Genomic DNA, 14,945 nt, shown 5'->3' with positions numbered 1-14,945 from the left:
TCTTGTAACTCCTCACAGTGCCTAGCCTGACACATGATAGCCATTAAGGAAGGACTGTATAAATCAGGGGTCACAAACCAGCAACCTGAGGCCCACACTGACCTGCAAATGTACTTCCTTTGCCCAGCGTGGTTTTCTTAAAATTTTGAATTTGAATTCTTTTAGGGATGCATACATTCTCCATTTCTCCATAGGCCACCACTCCCCAAGTTTGTCACCCCTGGTGTAAATGAGTGAACACATAATACATGAGCACTCCTGCAGTTAGCGGCAGCTTTATGGCTCATTGGAGCAGGCAGATGGAGCCAATGAGCCATTTCCACTCCCTGAGGCCCTACCTGATTAGTCTACCCATTCCTATTTATATACTAGATGTCACAGAACAGAAATAGAAAATAGGATAATTTGAATAAGTACCTTCATGAAGCAGAGATGTGCACTGCCTAATACCGCAAGATCATTTTCATCACGGACGGAGTTAACAAAGGCAAGGTCAGCCATGGCCAGCTAGGTTATGCTGGGGTCAGGGCCAACTCAAAATTTCAGTGACTTAAACAACAAAGGTTGGTCACTCATGCTTTGTCTCTCACCTTGGATAGGCTGGGGTCTCTGGTCCACATCATTGCCATCCTTACTTGGGGACCCCGGCTGAGAGCTACTATCTGGAAATATTGCTGGTAGAGAGAAAAAAAACTCTGAAGGGTCTAATATCAACAATTAAATGGTCTGCCCCAGAAGTGACATGACACTTCTGCTCACAACTCATTGGCCAGAACTAGTCACTTGGCCCCAGCTGACCACAAGGAGGCCAGAAGTACAGTTCTATAAGGTGCCCAGAAGGGGTAAAACAGGAACACAGGGCAAACAGCACAAATGGCCAGAGCTGTGGAATTTTTGGAGCTTGGATTTTTAGGCCAGAAGCTTTTCAATAAGTTCAACTCAGCAACCACTCCCATGCATCTATAAAGGCAGAGCAAAACACCCAGCACTGTGAGGGGATATCAAAGGAGATGGCAGGCCCTGACATTAAGCAGCTTCACACTTGCTCAAGAGAAAGAGAGGTTATAAAACATTTGAATAACAAAGTCATATAGTATTGACCATCAAAAAGAACAGGGCTAACAATGCTGCAGAAGTTGAAAGCGAGGATGATTCTGGAATAAAGATACGACTGAGCTACACTCTAGAAAAATATATGGGATTTGCAGAAGGAGTGGAGGGCACTTCAGGTTACAGGAGAGAGGAAACAGGGACAGAGGCCCAGAGGCAGAAATACCAGCTGGATTGTAGCAGAAGTAAGGAGTTGGCCTGGCTGTGAGTTGTGTTTGCATGTGAGTGTGAGTCAGGAGAGGTGTTGGGTACAGTGGAGCCATTCCATGGAGGGCCTCCGAGGTCGACAGGAAAACAGGATGGTGGCGTGGGGGGGAAGATCATCCCTCCTCACTAACCCCCTTCGTAACCTAGGCACCTAAACCTTCCAGGCATCAGCTGATTCCCCAAACCAAGAGTCATGGATGCCCAACCTTCCCAGATCCCCAGGGCAGTCATTGAATGGAGACAGTAGTAAACCTTGGGTCGCTCCTGTTTCCAGTTTCAGGCATATTTGATCACTCATCCTGCTAACAAAGAATATTCAAGTTCAAGTGAAACAACCTCTCATTGCTGGGGTCAGTTCAGCCCTTTTGCTATGGAACATCTGTTTTTGAAATTCGGCTGAGACCCTGACTTAAATCTGATTAACTTAAAAAGCAGCAAGAGAACATCTTGTTTTCATGAATGTCCAGGGGCTGTGTGTCAACAAATTAAAGGTCTGTTTGTGGTATTCAAAGTAGAAAAGCTGGTCGTGAGATATTCTGCCACTGGAGTAAATTTATTACGGGCTGTTCATTTCTTGGAATCATGAAGCAAAATTTGAAGAAACAAAGTGGACCAGCTACATTTAAATCAACAAATTTCTGCTTGATGGCAGGTGAGAAACATGCTTTTGTTGTCAGAAGGTCACTGAGCTGGATGATTTCTAGAAAGATGTCCTCCACTTTAGCCGTGTGAAGTTAATATCTTAAGTGGATTCTCTGTGTCTATATCAATTCCAGCAGACAGTATCTCATAGGTCATTATTTGTACATTACTTACACAGGATCTGAGGTTGGAGAGAAAGGGTGAGAATAGTTCACCATCCCTCAAACCTGACTAGCTACTTTACTCTTCATTCCCTTCTTTAGGACAGAAAAGTAGAGAAGAGTTCGATTTATCAGGACCTAGAAGAGCATGTGCCTGGCACATAATAGATGTTGATATATATTTAATAAATACAAACTCCAGTCTCATACATTTATGTTCCCTTTATGAATGAATGTCTGTAGTGTATTAATATCATTCTTGTTTGAAAAAGCTATTACTGCTTATATCGTATTTTAACCCAAAGAAAACCATTAGTCACTCCTGTAGTTCTCTCCTAGCAGCTTGTATTTTTCATTCCTAACCCTTGTCGCAGTTTGTATTTTATTTATTTATTGCCTGTCTCCACCATCAGACTATAAGCATGGTGAGGGCAGGGTAGTTGCATTCACAACTTATTTGCCACACCCAGTAAGGTAGCAAATGGTACTTCATAAATATTTGTTGAATGTTTTTATTGAAGTTATCATTGTGATGATGGTTGTAGAGCCTTTACCACTCTTGAATATATATGAATTTAAACACAGTGAAGAAGACATTAAGGCTTAAAATGCAGTTGAATGTGGAGAGGCTTTTTGTGTGATGACACACTCCCATTCATTTGGCCATACACTCTCTCTTTTTTTTTTTTTAACATCTTTATGGGAGTATAATTGCTTTACAATGGTGTGTAAATTTCTGCTGTATAACAAAGTGAATCAGCTATACATATACATATATCTCCTCCCTCTTGCGTCTCCCTCCCACCCTCCCTGTCCCACCCCTCTAGGTGGTCACAAAGCACTGAGCTGATCTCCCTGTGCTATGTGGCTGCTTCCCACTAGCTATCTATTTTACATTTGGTAGTGTATATAGGTCCATGCCACTCTCTCACTTTGTCACAGCTTACCCTTCCCCCTCCCCATGTCCTCAAGTCCATTCTCTAGTAGGTCTGCGTCTTTATTCCCATCCCACCCCTAGGTTCTTCATGACCATTTTTTTTTTTAACATTCCATGTATATGTGTTAGCATACAATATTTGTTTTTCTCTTTCTGACTTATTTCACTCTGTATGACAGACTCTAGGTCCCATACACTCTCTTGAAGGTCATGGTGGGATGGGTTGGTCTAACCATCTCTATGTTCTCAAGTGAAAGTTGTCAGCCCACATCTGCCATGTAGCTGGCCAAGATTAATGTCAAAGCACATGGCAATAGTTTAGGATTTTTTTTTTCTCTCAAATAGTTAACTCATTCCTGGTAGAATTAAACCTATGACATTAGCCTTATTAGTAATAAATTTTGATCCAGCAAGCTACGTGATAGAGGCAGTACAAGGATCTACAGTCAGAAAGATGTTTTAGGTGTCTGATGGGCATATAACTTAATGTGCTTGTCTGGTGGTCACTGTTGACCTTCCTGATGGTCAAGCAAAATACCAACACTTTAGCTTGAGTGGGAACAAAGTGGATTCACTTGCTCTATTTAACTTTGGCTGCCTGTGTAGACAGCGTTGAAATGGGACTGACTTGTTGGTTCTAACAAGAATCTCAAGAGAAATGCTCATTCATTTACAAGAGGTGCAATTCCACATTACTTTCTTGCTTTGTATACTTGAAAACATTCCCAAAGAAACAAAGTTGGATGCAGAAAAAATAATGGGAGAAAAGAAAAATAATACTCTGAATTCTGAACAATTCTACTTTAATAGGTTGATCTGTCTGCCAGCTGGCCTCAGTGTTGACTACTTGTAATATATACTTTTGGTAGGCCGCAAGTAGTTCTTGGAACTGTTTATATTAGATTGCAGAAACTTAATTATTCTAAAATTGGCAGGACTCGCTTCGGTTACTTAATACAAAGTTGCTTAGTCATCTTTATACATGGTGTGGACAGCATTGTTTAAGTGTGAAAAATTGGGAAATGCAAATGTGCTCCAAAGAGATTACAGGTCAGGTAGAAAACTAAGATGGTATAGTTGTTTCAAGATGCTTGGCAGGTGGTTGCCACATGTTTTAATTTGACAAGTTAGGTGACTGTTGAGTTGAAGTCCTTGATTACAAGTATTTTTCCATTTTCGTTGTGGATTTTGTCAGAAGTAAAAAGCTGCTGCTGCTGCTTGTTAGATCACATTCTAATCCTACATTTTGCAAAGTACATGTTTCCCAGCAAGAGTGTGAGGAACTCTAGAATCAACCATTGGGATAGCTTTTCTGTTTTCAGAAACAAAGATGTCATTTCAAGCCGGTCATCACAAAGATCCTTCTTTTGAATCTTTTGATTTGAACACTTTTCGTACTGTACTTTAACTACTGCCTTCCAAGTGCAATACAGATTTATAGAGCTTCAGCAAGGAAAGAGGCAGGCAAAATGAGTTTCTTCCATGTATTTTAGAGTCTGAAGTGGCGCCAGAGGTCTCCAGTTTTTCCAGGAATGCCCATGTCAACCTCACACTCTTCCTGTGACCTGGGCAGGGGCTCCTGAGAGAGATGGTGAGAAAAGATAAAGGTCCTGTAGCCAATGGGTAGTGACACCAGGCCTGTAAGGTTGGTTCCCAAGAAAACATCCAGAACAGTGCCTTATGTTTCTAATTACTGAGCATGGTTACAGAGTAAAATCAGGCAACACTTTTTTAGACTGATGGAAGCATTTAAATCAGCTCTGAATGTCAGTGTTTTCTAATTATGATGGAGGAGTGGCAAGGCATCTCCAAAGGCCTTGGAAATTTGGGGCGTTTCAGTTCAACCCTAATTCTCTTCTTTTCTTATTCAGCATATGTCTTCTTTGTCCTTCTTTTTCTTTGAAGGTCCCAGAACAGACTGATTCCCTCAGTTACAAACGTCTAATACCCCTCTTTCCTGAAAACAGAATGTCTTTCTAAGACAAGTTTCTTTTCCACTAGAAGAAAACAACTACAACTACAAATCACAATATAAAATAGAGCTTCCTAGTGAACCACCATCCCCAAGGTTACTAAGAGCTCAACTGGAGGCATGGCCTTTTGATCATGTCTTAGCCAAGTTCATCTGTTTACCAGTGAAATCCAAAAATAAGCAATGCCCCGGAATCCATTTTAATTCAGGTGTGAACTTAGTGCTGACTATAAGAAAAAATAGTTAAGAACTTTGAGGGATCACAAAAATGAGCAATAACCTCAAGGAGATTATAATCTTCTAGGGAAGACAGATATATACTTAGTAATTAAAATACCAGCTCTAATAATATAGGTATCAGTACAAACTCTTATCAGTGAGTACAAGGTTCAGAGATCCTGTAGTCTCATGCTAGTCTTAAGCAGGCCTGCACTATGAGCCATTTCTTACTTGAAGGAAAGTCCAGAAATTCCCAAACTAACAAATGGGTGAAACTACCATGTAAATGATTCATGTGAAAGGAAGGAGGAAGCAGTCTAGGCACTTTTCAATTTATTATTTAACTTCTTTGCAGATTTACATGTTTAAATTGTGTATCTATTATGTCCAAAGACATAATGGATAATGTCCCTTGGTTTGGTTTCAAAGCTTTTCATCTTAGATTATAAACTCCCAGAAGATAGTCTCTAACTCGCTTCCTAATTCCAGAACACAATAAATGCATTTGATGATCATGATGAATAGATGTTTCATAACTTACTAGGGAATAAATAGTCCCTGATCGTAATAGCATGTCCTCCATGTGCAAAAATGTTGCCAGTAACAAAGTACCTCTAAGACATACCTTTGAATTGTTCCCAGCAGTGTAAATGGATTTGCGTCCTGCCATCTAAACTCTGTCACCTTGCTAATGTCTTATATTAGCAGGATATCTGGCTAAGGCTCTGGATATTCTTGTTGATCACTAAATTGGAAATATTAGATGAAAAACCAATCACAAAGAGCAGACTCATGGGTTGCTGATATTTTTATAGCCGAGTAGACCAGAAAGGCCAGAGAGTCATGCACAAGTAAAACTACTGTTATGTAAAATATAATGACCTCTGTACCATGTCTATAACTGGTAAAGACCCATGGCCTCTGATCTTTTGTTCCAAATAAGCCACTCTTAGGCCTTGTTATGCAATTCGAAGTGTGATCTCTCTTCAGACAGTATCTCAGCTTCTTTTGCATTCACTGAGCATTCATTTCACTTTCTCCATTGCAAGTGTGCTCAGAACAGCAAGATTGCAGACCCAAAAGACCCTCCATAGGAGAACAAAGAAGTTACTAATGAGAGGATTAAAAGAGCACATCCGTGCTTTGAAAGGCTGACCCGTACCATACCCCTCATTGTATTCCATCTTCTCTAGGAGATTGTAAGGTCTTTGAAGACAGACACCATGTCTTACACATCTTCATGTCTCTGAACTGCATAACATTACTTTCTGTGGTAAAGTCATTTTGTATTAGGAGTTGGAAGGCTTCACAGGGGGGCTGTCCAATAGAGCTTTCTGTGATGACAAAAATGTTCTCTGCATGGTCTTACATGGAAGCCACTAGACACATGTGGCCACAGAGCACTTGCAATGGGGCTGGTGAAGCGGAGGCACTGAATTTCTAATTTAATTTTAATTAATTTAAATTTAAACTGCCTCATGTGACAACTGACAACCATATTGGGCAGCACAGCCTGAGAATCTCAAAAAATATCTTTTCACTACAGCCCTAAACAGATGGCTATTTCACCTCTACCTGACTATTTCCAGTAATAGGGGTTCACATTTTCTCAGCAGCCCTACCCATTGTCGAATAGTTCCATTGGGGTCAGGATCCCACCCTGATGTGACATCAGAATTAACCTCTGTTATTAGGCATGCATTTAGAAAACACATTTATGCATTCTTTAAGCATAGCTATGCATTTATTTTCTTACCTGGGTGTAAGAAATTTCTTACAGATTAGTGTAGAATTTCTGTCTGTGGTAGGATTTGCTCCCACGCCTTTTGATGCTTTTTCTCTTCCTTAGGAACCAAGAGAGCAGCAGTGACCACATGCCTTTTCTGATTTGATATGTTCTGTTCTGTGTCTTTCGGCCTAATTCTCCTGGAATTTGCCAAGGAAAAGAATTTCAAACTCTCGAAAAGGGTGCCAAAGGAATTGTGTTCCAAATTTTCACTTCTCTTGCTCTTCTAAGAAAACTTTTCAGGTTGGCTTAGAGATTGGCCTAAATATCAGTCCTGGTTTTCCACTGATTGGTCATGGTTAAGGAACTGATACCAAAGTCCTATTTGTCTCAGTCTCCTTTCTTTAAATAGAGGTGAATCTACTTTTCTTACTTGGGAGGGTCAGTGATAGCCATGGGGTTTTGAACAACTTAAAGTGTTCCAAATGGGTGGTAACACTTGCAGATGACACATAAAATCCCTAAGTGTGTGGTCTTCCCCAGTGTGGAAACCAGTGTAGACAAACACCATTCCTTCACAAATCTAACATGCCCAGTACCTGCTCCTCCTAAGGTGGAAGAGAGGCCACAAAGACATTGACTTTTGTAACATTAAGTCTTTCTGTTCTCCTGTTTGGCAAATGGAGAAATACAAATAGAGAAAAAGTAATGATAAAAGAAAAAGTAATGAAAAAGTAATGATAAAAGGGGAGGAAAGAAAAAACAAGCCATAACCTGTTAACCTGCTCTTAGTAGGGCATTGAGTTCTAGATTCCAATGATGAGAGAAAAGAAACAACTTGAGAAGGCAGAGCTCCTCAGGTTGATCCCATTCATTCTTATTTCTATGTTGCTGGTCTTGACACATGTGTCTCGGTGATTGCATTTTTTTTAAGTAGCACAGATTTTTGGAACAAAGTGGTGAAGGTTGAGCTAAAGTTAAGTCCAAATGGTACGTTAGAATCCATGTGTTTATTTGGTTTTTGATTCCCAAATGAACAATTTAGCTGAGAAAAGAGCAGAGCAGGTTGATAAATTGATTTTTTTTTAAAAAAAGACAAAAGTTCATTTTCTATAGTCAGAAAGAAAACACTGCCAGATTTACTGCCACTACTGCAAATGTGGGTTTATATAATTTTTGAGATTCATATATAGTCTATTACCAAGGTCTTTAATTAACTTTGTAAACACTGATCAGTCAGTAAAGTACAGAGATGAATCAGCTTGAGTTACATTTTCCACTCTCAGAATGGTAAAATCGAGAATAAAAATCCAACGGTTCAAATCAGCTGCAATTCCTGAGTGCTTGCTATGTCCCAAGAGTGAAAAGATTTTTTAAAAGACTGTATCTATTCATAAGATACAGAATCTTAAGAATGAAAGCATGTGGAAAGTAAAATATAGGTAACATATTTAAGTAGTAGTTAGAACAACTAATAAGCAGTGGCAAGGCAGTAGATTATTAATTACCAAAATGAATGATGGATATTCAATTAGTGAGATATCACTACCAAACTAGAGTCCTCAGGAAAGACATGCAGGCAGTGAAATCTGAGCCAGAAATGCACAACTGAATAGAATATGGACGATGAAGAGGATAGGGGCTCTCACTCCAGATGGATGGAATGGTATGAATAAAGGAGCAGAGGTAGAAAATTATATGACACATTTGAGAGGTAATAAAATATTTTTATCTAGGGTGCCATGGGATGATCAGCTTGAAAGGAAGGTTAATGCTTTCTAAATCAGAAAATTAGAAGAGAATGCACAGAGGTATCCAAACATTCAAATGTGGAAAGAAGGAAACATGTACATGCCATGTGTGATGCATCCATCTTTGCTGGATTGGAGAGCAGATACAGAACCGTAGTATTACATGGAGTAGGATGAAACCTTGGACGTTATCTGTCCAACCATTTCATTTTACAGAGAAGAAAGGCTCAGAGAGGGTCATCCCACGTCTCCTAAGTCTGAGTCCAGGTCACTGTTTGTGGAGTGGGCAATTTAAGGATTGAGGTGAGTGAAGATAATTTGAAGAGCAGAGGTGGAGAATCTGCTGGCGTGTGTTATACCCAGAAATCACCCGGTACATACAGGATGAAGAGAGGCATCACTGAGTTGCAGTGATGGCCCAACTGAAGTTAACATAAACCTTTAGGATAGACAAAACATGATCCCTGACTTTCTCCCACAAAGCCTTGAATCTCAAGAACAAAAACCAGAAAGCAAATGATGGGTGTGATCCAAGGTCGAAGATGGCTATGATCAGCCTGGTAGAAGTTTCAAAGAGCAAGAAAGTCTGAAATAAAAGTTCCTGGAAGGCAGGAACCTTTTCAGTCTTCTTCACCATTATATCTCCATTGCCTAGAAGAGAACCTGGCACATAGTAAATGCTCAGTAAATGCTCATCGAAAATTGATGGTATAAATGTTTTTGTGGGGCTTCATGGAAGTAGTTGGTCCATGTAATTTTACAGTGGGTATACAATGATAACTAGTCAAACAGGGATCTAATAACAGTTATCAGTGTTGAAAGACTAGGGTTCCTTGCAATAACAGAGAAATTTTTATGCTGGAGATGAGGGCACAGTGGATAAGAGGAGGAAAGTATAAAATGAAGAAGCACTAAAATTTCAAAGAAAAGTATGCAGTGAAGCGGTCCAGATATGATCATCCTAGTTTAAGAATCTTACAAAGAAGTAACAATAAAATAACAGAAGTTTAATAAACATTTGCACGGTTTAATTTAATTATCTCCCAGACATGATAATTCTCTGAACTAAACCAAATAGGTTTGAAATTGAAGAGGATTGAATAATTTTTTGTTTTTTTTTTTTTGTTTTTTTAAAGAATCATAGGTCTGAGGGCTTTTTTTTTTTTTATAACTATATTTTTCTTCCCTCTCTTTGTTTGCCAAGTGCTATTTAAATTTATTTATTTATTTTTATTTATGGCTGTGCTGGGTCTTCGTTTCTGTGCGAGGGCTTTCTCTAGTTGCGGCGAGTGGGGGCCACTCTTCATCGCAGTGCGCGGGCCTCTCACTATCACAGCCTCTCTTGCTGCGGAGCACAGGCTCCAGACGCGCAGGCTCAGTAATTGTGGCTCACGGGCCCAGTTGCTCCGCGGCATGTGGGATCTTCCCAGACCAGGGCTCGAACCCGTGTCCCCTGCATTGGCAGGCAGATTCTCAACCACTGCGCCACCAGGGAAGCCCCCTGAATAATTTTTAAGATCACTTCTTACCTGAGTTTAAATGATCCAATGAATTAAGCTGGAGATCACTGACAGTAGTCTTAGAATTTCTCAGTAGGAGGTGGGGGAGGGAGGCACCCTTACCTACTTCCTGAAAGGGAAAACAATTCCTAGAGGGAAATAGTGGGTTAGTTCAAGAATATTATTGTGGTTAAGAGCACACACTTTGAAATTCTTTAAAATGGGGATTATAATAGCTACCTCACAGGTTTATTATGTAGATAAAATAAGAACACGTATTTTTAAATGGCCCAGCAGAGCTACCAAGCCACAAAATGACATGGAGGAAACGTAAATGCATATTGCTAAGTGAAAGAAACCAGTCTGAAAAGACTACATGCTCTATGATTCCAACTACACAACATTCTGGAAAAAGCAGAGCTATAGAAACAGTTTTAAAAAGGGCAATGGTTGCCAAGGGCTGGAGTGGGGGAGGGAGGGAGGGATGCCTAGGAGGAGGACAGGGACTGTTCAGGGCAGTGACACGATTCCGTCTGACACCGTAACGGTGGATACGTGACATTTTGCATTTAGTAAAACCCACAGAAGGTACAATACAAAGTGTGAAACTTAATGTGATCCATGGACTTTAATTAATAATAATGTATTGATATTTGTTCATTAATTGTAACAAATGTACCACTGCAAGATTTTAATAATAGGCTGTATTAGTTTGCCAGGGCTGCTGTAACAAAGTACCACAAACTGGGTGGCTTAGAACAGAAACTTATTATCTCACAGTTCCAGAGGCTAGAAATCAAAGTGTCAGCACGGTCCCTCTGAAGACCCCAGGGAAGGGTCTGTTCAACAACTCTCCCCCAGCTTCTGGTAGCCTCGGGTGTTCCTGGCTCTCCATATTCTCATGGCATTCTCCCTGTGTTTCCACATTATCTTCCCTTTGTGTATATCTGTTTCTATGTCCAAATTTCCCCTTTTTATAAGGGCACCAGTCACACAGGATTAGGGCTATCCTAATAACCTCATCTTAACTTGACCACATTGCAAAGACCCTATTTCTAAATAAGGTAACATTCTGAGGTGCTGGGGGTTAGGACTTCAACATATCTTTTGGTGGGGAATACACAGTTCAATGCAAACACAGAAAAAACTGGGCGAGGGTAAAGGAGAGGGAATATATGGGTACTCTGTACTTCCTGTTCAATATTTCCTTGAACTTAAAACTAAGAAATAAACCCCATTAATTTTTTTAAAATGGTTTAAAAAAATGCCTCAGCACATAGCACATATTCAGTTAATGCTGGTTACTTCTGGAAGTTGCATTAACTTATTCAGGGTCCCTGACAGAATAGATTTTATTCTTGATGCATTCCAAGACCAATATTGGCACTGCCCTGAAATCCCAAGGACTTTCTCCAACCCATTCACTATTCAGTTTATGATGATCTGAAGATAGGTAGAGGTTAGCTTTCTCTACAAATTTCCCCTGCCAATAACAGAGTACTGGCCTGCATGCCACCACTTCCTGCCTCGACTGTATTTACACCTGTGTGCATGTGCATGCCCACACACACATGCACACACACACATGCACACACATACACAGACACACACCCACCCACACATGCACACACACACACAGACACACACCCACCCACACATGCACACCCCCATACACATCTAAGAGGGCTTCTTACCTGCCACCAACCCTGTCCCAAACAAAAGCAGAAACAGTAGGTCTCCTTATAAAGTTGTCACAGAAAATAACTCTAGTGAGGGCCACATGCCCATAAAGGAAAAAGAAAAAAGCTTTGCAAATGTAAAACATAGTAATAGTTAGAATTCTTGATTGAAAGATGCACATCAGAAATTAAACTCAATTTTTTTTAAGAATCCTAGATTGGATTTAATAAATAGACTTTAATTCCCGATAGAGGGAGGGAAATGGAGAAGGAAAAAAAAAAGTATCAGAGAATGAGACAAATAAAAAGGGAAATGACAGAAGAAATATTGATAAATATCTCCCCCTCCCCCCAAAAGAAGTTGAGAGGGAAAAGTAGCAAGAAGGATAGGGAAGGGAGGAAGCTTCCGGGTGTCCTGGCGTGGAGGTGAGACCCAGGAGGCCCACTCACGGCACCATTCAGCTGGGCCACGGGCTTGGTGGTGTCATTACCCAAAGGAGGGGCAGCATGTTAAGTGATTTGAAATCTCTAACATTGACATATTACTTAATTGCAGTAACATAGGTATGCCCTGTTTCAAGAAAAGCTGGTATTTGAGAACCCATATTGAAAAGACAGGTATATCAGAAGGTAATTGTTCAACTGCCTTTGTAAAGCGCCTCTCTTCCTTTGACAAAAGGAGTCACATCAGGATTTTTTCAATAGCATGACTACAATCACCCCAGCACAAAAATTTAGATTTTCATACAACTTTTCAAGAACCCATCTGTCACATTCATTGATACATACATCCCTTTGCCTGCGTTTCTCTTTCAGGCTACTCTGCCCACTTGTGACACTCATGAGCTTTACTGTTTACAGAAGCTCTCTGCCTTGACATTTCATCACTTGGTTGATGGAGAGTTTGTTTCCTATCCAATGTTACTGGAAGGAACTCAGCATTGACTGGGGGTCGGGGAGGAAATGAGAGATTACTAGCTGAGGCCATGGAAGATGCTGCTCCCAAAAGAGGGGGGAAATCACTTACAATTCTCCCCAGACGTGGCTCGCCTTACTTAGGAACAGTGCCAGGGAGGTGCAGAGAAGCTCTGTGATAGAAGGGTGTGAGGATTAAGGAAGACCTCTGCTCCATCCTAGTGTGAGACCAACAGAGAGCCATTTTCACAAGCACACACATCTTCCCACTCACAGACACAACACCCCCCCCCCAACAGAGAGTCATCCCGCACCACACGGCACACAGATGTGCTTTCTCTTCTCCCTCAGGTGCACCCGCCACATGTCCACCAAGCAGAACCCAGAAAGGCATCGTCTGTGTAGATGCTTCATATAGCGCTCACTCCCTCTCTCTCCCCGTCAGTGCCTCACACACACACTCAGCAGCATTCCATGAGTAAATAACTGGTTAGGTAGAGTTTCTTTATGGTTGAGGAAAAAAACACCCGAGTAAGTAATAAAAGGTGAGGAGCAGGAGGAGGGAACGGGTAGGGGGAAAGAATTTGCGTGGGTAGAGAGCCAGTGAGGATGGCTGGCCAGAGTGACCACACGATGTTACTCAGCTTCACTTCCCCTGAGTGCTCCAAGATGCTGCTGGGCTCTGCCAGCCGTGTGCATCTTCGGCCTGCTTGGGGATATTTGCTTCACTGCTCGTTGGCACCTGCACCAGAGGTGCTGCTCATTGGCACCACTGCTACCAAGCAGCCAGCATGACTCCTCGGCTTAATGAGGTCGGAGCGAGACCCAGAGGCTTAGAGGCTACTCTTCAGGCTACTTGGATAAATTAAGAAAAGTGAAATTGTTTGCTTATAGACAGACCTCTTTCTCCTATTTCTGTTTGCTGTTGCTATAGTTATTCCAGAAGTGGTTTATATACAACAAAAGACTTTACTGAAGAAAGGAACGAGAAGCCTTTGCTCTCACTGCACCCAGCATTCAAGTCAGCGAGGTTTGGTCCCACTGCCCCCAGGGCTGTCCTCATGCACCCTGCACTGCGTCCAGAACAGGAACCCACCCCAGGGAGACAAACAGCCTCTCAGGAGACCCTCAAATCACTTTTTTTTTTTTCATTCTGATAGCTATGGAGAGATCAGACTGGAAAATAGAAAGAAATTTTTTCATGGTTGATGGAATAATTTTTAAAAAAGGAAAACTGATTCTTTCCTTCATAACTAACAAAGTACTTGGAAAGTACTCTTTCTAAGAGTAAGATAGAAAAACACTGTAAAATAAAAAAACCCCAAATAAACACCCAAATTTGAATTTGTAAAGGATTTATAAGCAGTATAAATAATACCCTAGGGAATAAGAAGTTGGGGCGGGGTGGGGGGGGAACATTCAAACGTTGTATAATTCTGTTTTGGTTGGCTGAGATTTTATTTTTGTTTTTGTGGGTTTTTTAAGGGGAAAAATGCTTGAAAAATAAAAGAATCTGACAATTTAAGAAGGTTTCTTAACTAGGCTTCAGAGTCTTAAGTTTTGCTTTTCACTCCCTCACACAAAGATGCCATTAGGGGATGGCTTCAGGTTTTGCACGTCTCCCTATTTTCTTACGCAGGGCAAATGGCTCGTCTCATGTGCACAGAAAGGGCTGGAAAATATTTTTTGTGATCTGAGTGCAGCAGAGAGTCTAGGATTCCAGAGGAAGTGGAGGCCTCCCGCTCCACACAGGAAACAATCTTCAAGCAGGCCTTAAATGCCAGATTCCAGGCCGAGTTTAACTAACCACTGACAGCTCTGTAAACAAAGCAAGGACAAAAAGAGCCCGCTTCCCCTTTTCTGGTAGTCATTTTGGGTTTGGGGGCTGCAGGGGAATTCTGGAATACTTGACTCCATGGCACAGAAACGCAGGAAAAGCGGAATCCTCAGCTGAAGAGCTGGAAAGGGAAGATCTTTCTGGGATTAAAACTATCACGGAGGAGGTAGGAAAGGATAAAATGGTTGGGTTACAAAGAGCTGCTACTTTTGAGCTCTGAAAACAGTTTGATCATATGTAACTGTTTTAAAAATGCTGCTGCATTATGTTTATTCGTGGTATTATTGCTG

General features: G+C 41.0%; 1 protein-coding gene and 1 long non-coding RNA gene across 12 annotated transcripts in view; one reads left to right on the top strand and one right to left on the bottom strand.

The window, feature by feature from the left end:
* The window catches only part of LOC132371783 (uncharacterized), a 39,117-nt gene extending 38,483 nt beyond the window's left edge, over positions 1 to 634 (bottom strand). The window contains exon 1 of the long non-coding RNA XR_009504968.1: positions 591 to 634. This is a non-coding gene — a long non-coding RNA (uncharacterized LOC132371783). The remainder of the gene's footprint in view (positions 1 to 590) is intronic.
* Positions 1 to 14,945, top strand: part of CALD1 (caldesmon 1) — a 180,672-nt gene that overhangs the window by 72,804 nt on the left and 92,923 nt on the right. Inside the window, exon 1 of one of the 11 annotated variants that reach the window (XM_059933321.1) lies at positions 14,515 to 14,821. The exons of the other annotated variants lie outside the window; for them this stretch is intronic. The gene's annotated coding sequence lies outside the window, so the exon portion shown is untranslated. Of the gene's footprint in view, positions 1 to 14,514; positions 14,822 to 14,945 lie in introns of those variants that run through there. 11 annotated transcript variants of the gene reach the window in all.

The sequence above is a fragment of the Balaenoptera ricei genome, chromosome 9 (genome assembly GCF_028023285.1).
Source record: "Balaenoptera ricei isolate mBalRic1 chromosome 9, mBalRic1.hap2, whole genome shotgun sequence".
NCBI classification, from domain to species: domain Eukaryota; kingdom Metazoa; phylum Chordata; class Mammalia; order Artiodactyla; family Balaenopteridae; genus Balaenoptera; species Balaenoptera ricei.
Note: the sequence above shows the minus strand (reverse complement) of the source record. Positions and strands in the feature narration are given on the sequence as shown.